We start from the raw sequence: 6,315 nt of genomic DNA, 5'->3' as shown, positions 1-6,315 counted from the left end.
AAAAAAAAAAAAAAAAAAAATCAACGGCCAGTACATTATTTTATCGACCCCGAAAAGATGAAAGGCAAAACTGATTTTGGCAGAATTTGAATTGAAATCTAAGCATTTTGTTCGACGCGCAAACAGTTGTGCCAGATTGCCGCATTATATACATAATGTTGCAAGAATGGCAGGGATATTAAAATGGGTAAAATACCGGATTAAAGGTCTTATCTTTACAGTAACCTTAACTGCAAACCGTATGGTTTAAGTTCAAATTTTACTGTAGCCACCCTTAACATTTGCATCACTCCAATGTTCAGAAAACAACTGTCAGCAGTATATTGGGGTGGACAGAAATATATAAATCCTCTTATACAGACATCTCCGTTTATTGTGCCAGTTATTATAAATAAATATTTAATTACGGCGCAGAAGTGGCCGTGTGGTAAGTAACTTGCTTACCAACCACATAGTTCCGGGTTCAGTGGCACCTTGGGCAAGTGTCGCCTACTATAGCCTCGGGCCGACTAAAGTCTTGTGAGTGGATTTGGTAAACGGAAACTGAAAGAAGCCCATCATGTATATGTATATGTATATATATATGTGTGTGTGTTTTTGTGTCTGTGTTTGTTCCTCCCCAAATCGCTTGACAACCAATGCTGGTGTGTTTACGTCCCCATAATTTAGCGGTTCGGCAAAAAAGACCGATAGAATAAGTACTAGGCTTATAAAGAATAAGTCCTGGAATCGATTTGCTCGACTAAAGGCGGTGCTCCAACATGGCCGCAGTCAAATGACTGAAACAAGTAAAAGAGTAAAAGAGAGTAACGTGTCACCAGATATTGAGTTCTTTCGAATCTCGCCGGAGACGACATCTTTGCTTTTATCACTAAGCGATTGATAAAGTCTGTATCAGTAATATACTGAGTTATTGCCAATCGATTATGTTTCTCTCGAAATAATTCAAGAATTCGGTTTTGTGATTCGATAATACTCTAACGTTACATGAATTGTACATAAAAATATTTACTTACATCTCACTTCTCCCATCCTCACCCCAATACCAATGATAAACAAACAGATATGCTATTAAAGATGAGAGTAGAAAAGGGAAACGAAGCAAAATATAAATCACAAAATAAATATGTAAATATATTTATAAATAAATAAGAAAAAAAAAACCATTTCCTCTCATACATGAGATAATCATCGTATTTTGTTTAAAAAGTAATTGGTGATAAGATAAAAATATGCTACACCAATGATATCGTAGCTTGTTTTATTTTTATATAAATATACACATAATCAATAGTGATATAGAACTATATTTTATAGTAATACATGCCTTATTATGAAATTGTAGATTGTGTATCAATAAGCAATTTAAATCCAGCGTTACGCAAAGTAATCGATAATTTATTGAAACAAATGACTGCAAATCACATTTATCTAGTGTTCTTGTATTCATATAATTTTATAGCCATTCGCTCACATTATAGGATATTATAATAATGAAGACTGGAGACATATCTGTCGGTGTATTATTATACTAAACATATTATACGATGGCTTCGCATTCTGGCAAAAGATCACACGATTTTGGAGAAGAGAATAAATATTTAATGCACCACAGAACTTGAGTGGTACAATATAATCAACCCGGTAAAGGCACAAAGTTAGAATGATTTAGCATTCAAACGCAGAAGATGGGTGGGACGAAAGTAAATACGTAGTTCCAGCAGAAGCACACTATTTTGAGAGATTAAATGATCCGATATGGCAGCCAGTTGTCTCACTAAAACACTGGATAAGACTATCTTGCCGTTTTTCTTCCGACTTGCTGCTCTCTGATTTCACCGAGGTTAAATTTTCCGTTCATCCTCTCGAACCCCTGCTAAATTAGAAGTGTTAGGTCTTACCCCTTGCTCTTTGGCTTTGGCTATATTTCTCATTACAAACTACTTGAGTTTGATGGTATGTAAAACCATCACACATCAGGAATCCATCATTAGGTGGACGAGTCAATCTGGAAGCCCCCTTTGTGTATGCTGAATCTGTTTGAAATAACCTCGGCAACTCACGGTTATGATTTGTGCAGTTGTATGCATTCTATTTATGATTTCGTCAGCTTTGCCATGTAAGAGGGACTAGGCTTTGACCCAAAAAGACAGAACAAATAAATTCGGTCCTCTAATGCATTGCTTTATTTTATCTCCAACAAAAGACATTAAAAAGAAAAGGAAAAAAGAAAGGAAAATGGGTAGGAAAAAGACGCAGAAGTGGGTGTGTGGTAAGTAGCTTGCTTACCAACCACATGGTTCCGGGTTCAGTCCCACTGAGTGACACCTTGGGCAAATGTTTTCTACTTTAGCCTCGGGCCGACCAAAGCCTTGTGAGTGGATTTGGTAAACGGAAACTGAAAGAAGCCCGTCGTACATATGTATATGTATGTGTGTGTGTTTGTTTGTCTGTGTTTGTCCCCCCAACATCGCTTGACAACCGATGCTGGTGTGTTTACGTCCCCGTAACTTAGCGGTTCGGCAAAAGAGACCGATAGAATAAGTACTAGGCTTACAAAGAATAAGCTCTGGGGTTGATTTGCTAAACTATAAAGGCAGTGCTCCAGCATGGCCGCAGTCAAATGACTGAAACAAGTAAAAGAGTAAACGAGTAAAGAGTAAAAAGAGTAAAAAGAGTAATAGTACAACTTTTCCGAACCCTTTTCTCAAAATTTGAGAGAACACATAGGGACTATCTGGTTGTCTTGACCACCCAAGGATAGGGTCCCAACATGTGATGAATTTAACATCACGCATAAGCTTTTGCACATATCAAACAGATGAATTCTGTAATGAGAAACATAGCTCGTGTTCAACAGAAAGGGGGAAAGAACTCTTTTATTCTAGTCTAGGACTGAATTATATTGATCTGCTGCTACCGATTCCTGTCGTTTGAAAGGAAATACGTAAATCTAGAAGAAAATATTCTCTTCAGAAACACCACAAGTGGATCTCAACTCATAACCCGTGGACATAGGGACTAAATACCTTAAACTTTCGGTTGTCTCTTTATAAATAATATCTCGCGAAATGAAATTAAACAAGTGTATGTTGTTTGTTCCTTCTTGTGTTATGTCTGGCTCATAAGGGCCGGTTACCCGGTTTCATTGGCGTATAGGTTCCCGCACCTGGACGGGACGCTGATCTGTCGCAGGTGAGCTGCTAGATGTAGAAGGAAAGAGCGAGAGAAAGTTGTGGCGAAAGAGTCAGTAGAAGTTCGCTATTACCTTCTTCCGGAGCCGCGCGGAACTTAGGTGTTTCGCTCATAAACACACACACCGCCCGGTCTGAGATTCAAACCCGCGACTGCGATCCCATGGCTTAGTGCTCTAACCACTAGGCCATGTGCCTCCACAAACGAGTGTATAACCTTCACAATTATATTCCGCTTGTATCAACAACGGTTTCAAATTTGGCGCAAGGTCAGTCATTTTTAGGAGAGAAGAGAGTCGATTACATCAACGCCAATACTTTATTTTATCGATCCCGAATGTATGAAAGCCAAAGTCGACCTCGTCAGAATCTGAACTCAAGCGTAAACAGCCAGAAGAAATATTGTTAAGCATTTTGTCCGACGCGCTGAAAATTATGTCAGCTTGTCGACAAGATTGTTTGTATTAATAATATGTCTTATATTTATCAAGTGACGATAAACATGAAATATAGATGTAATTCTAATTAACAATTTAGCTTATTGGTTCATCACATTAACTAAGTTTTCTCCCACGTAACTATACATCCTTCATGAAGATATAGATTAGAAATTCTGTCATGTCAGAATTATAATTCAGCCACTTTGGCAGTGCCCTGTGTTTCGATTACCCAGATGAAGTCAGTTTGAGAGCTTAGATGGTTAAATTCTCTTCCTTAACAGGAAAATGCCGCCATGGGCTTCACATCTTTTACGGAGGTAGATTTCATAGAAGCTGGAACAAATTCCATTACTTCTGTCTCAATAGAAAGGGCATTCTGAAAGGGCAGATGACAAACACAAAGTTTCGCTGCGAAACAGTTTTCCAAAATTAGATCCATTAAACAGATTTGGCCTCCGTAGTCTTCCTACAGATTCCTAATAATGATCATTTTTAATTTGATGTTATACTTATAATGTTGAAAGATGCCCTATAGACCTCATTCAAGTAAAAGAACTAAAACGGTTCTTAATCTTAATCGAAATTGGATCATAGAGTTGACTTAATGAGGACTCGTGACACACTTTTGTGTTTACCAAAGTTTATTACTATTTAAAAAATTTAGTTTATCTTGCCTTTCGCGCGCTTGTTCAAACTAAATGAAAACGACTCGGTATTTTCTCTAGTGTATTTCAGATACGAACTGACAACCATTTACCTGAGATATAATAACCTTATTCACTGAAGACTCATGATCTTTCACCTGTTCAAATGTTAATTTATTTATTTTACTGTAGGATATGAGATTTTCTGCAAAGAAAATTACATCATTTCAACAGTTATTTCGCATGTCAAGTAAATTGTTTTCCGTAATCGATTATAAATTGTAAAATCTAATTTAAAGATTTATTGCTTATTACGAAAAGCCCTACGTGAAAACCACTTTGCTGTCAGTAATTTGGGATTAAACTATACTAAACAACATCCAGGTGAAAAGCATACATATGTGGAAGAAAAACCAAGAAGATAAACAAACAAGGAGCTTAGACAAAGCTGTTGTGGTTTATGCAATTATTCAGAACTAGGACAAAAATCAGTTGAACACTAAAAGGAAATGGAACGTCAAGAAAACATAACGAGTTTAGTAAAGTATTTACCACCTTTTTAATAATTAATTGTCGATTCTGTCTATTTATTTCATCAAATCATTTCAAGAGATGTTTGTTTTGAACTTTTAGTTTATTTCATTACCACTGTATAGTGTTAGAATTGAAACTTTACATAGTGTTACATGATTGATCGCATCACAGAGCAAATTTCCCTTGCGAAGTAGATGCTGTAAAAAAGCTGACTTCACCGATGTCTCACAAGAAATGAAATGTTGGCGTGTTCAATTGTTGCCTGTCAAAGCAGATTGTTCATGACTGTTTGTGAAATAAAGCATATGATGTGTGAATGATTCATTACAAATAAACACACAAAAAAGACAAAAAGGAAGAGAGAGAGAGAGAGAGAGAGAGAGAGAGAGAGAGAGAGAGAGAGAGAGAGAGAGAGAGAGAGAGAGAGAGAGAGAGAGAGAGAGAGATAGAGAGAGAGAGAGATAGAGAGAGAGAGAGAGAGAAAGAGAGAGAGAGAGAAAGAGAGAGAGGAACATTAATACGTTTAGTAAAAAGAAATGAAATGAAATGAGATGAGAAATGTAACTGGCCAAGTCGTTGGTTGTTAGCCCAGAAACCAAAATTTGTATGGTCGTATTTTCCCAAGAAATGGACTGTATTATGCATTTGCAGTACATAACCTGTAGCCCCGTATTTATTCCTTTTAAAATATTTTTTTAATAGTTATAGTCATGCTGGAGCAGCGCTTTGAAGAATTTTTGTCGAATATATCGACCGGTGTCTTTTCAACTGCAGGAAAATATGTACACCACAGAATCCAGGGAGGCAGCCTTATAAACATTTGGCTTCGAAAAGACCCCTGATACTTTTTGCTTTATATATATATATATATATATATGTATATAACAAAAAAAGGATCTTGCTCTTACACACATATAGATATATATAATCAAATCGAATAATCGGACATTAAAAACAACAATAACAAAAAATATATAAATAAATAAATAAGAGGACGTTCACATGGAGTGCATTATTAGTTTGACGCTTGGTAAGGGTGGTATTTATATAGTCGAAAAACAACTCGCAGTTCACAGGTCTTATTCATCTCAAATAGAGGTTAATGATGCAGCAAATGGATTGTGCTCGAGGGCCCGTCAACGTTTCATTCATTCACATGGTGTGATATATGTATATATATGTAAAATCAGTGGTTAAAAAATAAACATCAGAATTGGGCAAGCGACTTTATATCATCCCCATATATTCACACCGTTGAACATAAATAAATACATATTATAATACCAGGGCGTTCAACATATGAAGCCCGCCCGAAGGTATAAGAATATATATATATAGCAAAACGACTAAGAATAAAAAAAAAGGGTATAGGTATCCACAATAATACTCATTGCAAATTAAAAGGAGGAATTCAAGTTGTACGGCCGTTTCAGGAGCCACTGCCGCAATCCATTAACACATTAAAACACCAAACTAGCAATGGCCTCTTCATCAGGAATAAAG

General features: G+C 36.4%; 1 protein-coding gene and 1 long non-coding RNA gene across 6 annotated transcripts in view; one reads left to right on the top strand and one right to left on the bottom strand.

Annotated features, from left to right (window-relative positions):
- Positions 1-6,315, bottom strand: part of LOC106875510 (uncharacterized) — a 337,304-nt gene that overhangs the window by 82,519 nt on the left and 248,470 nt on the right. The gene's annotated exons all lie outside the window — the stretch shown is intronic.
- LOC106875513 (uncharacterized) overlaps positions 4,388-6,315 on the top strand; it is a 34,789-nt gene continuing 32,861 nt past the window's right edge. Inside the window, exon 1 of the long non-coding RNA XR_001410126.2 lies at positions 4,388-4,812. This is a non-coding gene — a long non-coding RNA (uncharacterized LOC106875513). The remainder of the gene's footprint in view (positions 4,813-6,315) is intronic.

Source organism: Octopus bimaculoides, chromosome 3 (genome assembly GCF_001194135.2).
Source record: "Octopus bimaculoides isolate UCB-OBI-ISO-001 chromosome 3, ASM119413v2, whole genome shotgun sequence".
Lineage (NCBI taxonomy): Eukaryota > Metazoa > Mollusca > Cephalopoda > Octopoda > Octopodidae > Octopus > Octopus bimaculoides.
Note: the sequence above shows the minus strand (reverse complement) of the source record. Positions and strands in the feature narration are given on the sequence as shown.